General features: G+C 65.1%; 1 protein-coding gene across 2 annotated transcripts in view; it reads left to right on the top strand.

Annotated features, from left to right (window-relative positions):
- The first annotated feature begins 283 nt into the window (after positions 1–283).
- Positions 284–1,425, top strand: part of UBE2D3 (ubiquitin conjugating enzyme E2 D3) — a 28,170-nt gene continuing 27,028 nt past the window's right edge. The window contains exon 1 of one of the 2 annotated variants that reach the window (XM_007463817.1): positions 284–320. The gene's annotated coding sequence lies outside the window, so the exon portion shown is untranslated. Of the gene's footprint in view, positions 321–720; positions 846–1,425 lie in introns of those variants that run through there. The other variant, XM_007463816.1, reaches the window with a different exon arrangement.

The following is a 1,425-nucleotide window of genomic DNA, read 5'->3' as shown; positions in this document are numbered from 1 at the left end:
GTATCCGGTAATTAACCCATAGTACCTCCCACAGCACATTCCTGACTGAGCGCCTGACAGAGGGATGTGTCGGCTCGCGCTCTTACCAGTGCGGGGAACTCCATTTCCTCTCCCTCCCACCAATATTCAGGGGCGGTGCTTCCCGACCACGGCCCGCCCCAGGTCGATCCGGTGCCCCATTGCATCTCGCGAGAATTTGTGGACTTGGGGGCGGGCCCGTATCAGGAAGAGGGCACAAAATTGCCCTTAAGTCATTGCAGCGCTACAGCTCCTGATAGCCAGCCACGAGATTCTCGCGAGATTCGCCTCCTCAATACCAAGTGAGGAAATTGGGGGCCGCTGTCGGGAGGGGCGTGGGGCTAGACCGCGCAGCTGCCGCTTCCATTACCTTCCTCCCATGGTCTCCTTCCGGTTCTCGATGCTTCTCTGAGTCTAAGGGTTTCCGCCGCTCGTCTACCCTTCCCCCCAGCCCATGACCCGCCTCCGGCCCCCGCCCTCCCAGTCCAACCTCCGATCTGTTTAGTAAGAAGGTGCTGTTCCGAAAAGAAGGAGAAGGGGGTTGGCACAGATACGCTCGGCCCAGGACGTGGGGAGCAAGCCGTCCTCTTTCGCCCTTAGATTCGCTCCGCGCCGCGCTCGCGACGGCGGCGTTGGCGGACTGATACGCGGCGGTGAAGAGGCTGGAGGAGGGGGGAGGGGCGGAGCGTGGCAGCTGGCAGTAGTTCCGTCAGAGCGGACATCTTGTGGCTGTGTCGTGCGCGTGAGCCCCGTAGGGCCGGGGAGGCACTAGCTGCCGCGCGGGGAGGAGGCCGAGGCCGCAGCTTGAGGGAGGCCCCGGCCCCTCTGTACGCGTGGGTGTGGACGGCTAGGGGAAGGGAGGCCGGCCCAGTGGCCGGCCGGGTAAGGAGGGAAATACAGGCCCTCGGTGGCTTGAGTGACTAGCCTGTTGGGTGGGGTAGGGTGGGAAGGCTGGGGACGCCGGGGCCTCTCCCGTTTAAGGGGGAGGGGGAATGGGCGCGTCCTCGCACCTAAGCCGGAGCCTCAGGGGCAGCTCGGGCGCGTGGTGGCGGTGGCTGGGCGGGCGGGAGCGCGCGGGAGCGCGCTGGAAGGCGGAGTGTATGGTGGCGTCAGGGGCGACACAGCATAGCTCTAGCTGTGGGGACAGCGGTACACATCCAGCCTCTGATTTATTTCCTTTTCCTCCCCGGCCGCACTTTTGAGCAGCGGCCTAAAGAAGCCGGGCGTCAGTCCGGAGTCTCCTGTTCTCCCCTCCCCCCTTGCCTTTCTTTGCCCTAGTGACGCCGGCGTAGCGCCGACTAGGCCCCGGCTCCTCCTCTGCTGGGCCCCGGACCCTGCCCCGCACCCACCCCTTTCTCCTACGCCTCTTCCTTTCCCACCCGGGTCTCTTCCTTTCGAGAGGCCGGG

This window comes from Lipotes vexillifer, unplaced genomic scaffold (genome assembly GCF_000442215.2).
Source record: "Lipotes vexillifer unplaced genomic scaffold, Lipotes_vexillifer_v1.1 scaffold49, whole genome shotgun sequence".
Classification (NCBI taxonomy): domain Eukaryota; kingdom Metazoa; phylum Chordata; class Mammalia; order Artiodactyla; family Lipotidae; genus Lipotes; species Lipotes vexillifer.
The sequence above is the reverse complement of the archived record's forward strand: the minus strand, read 5'-3'. Positions and strand labels throughout refer to the sequence as shown.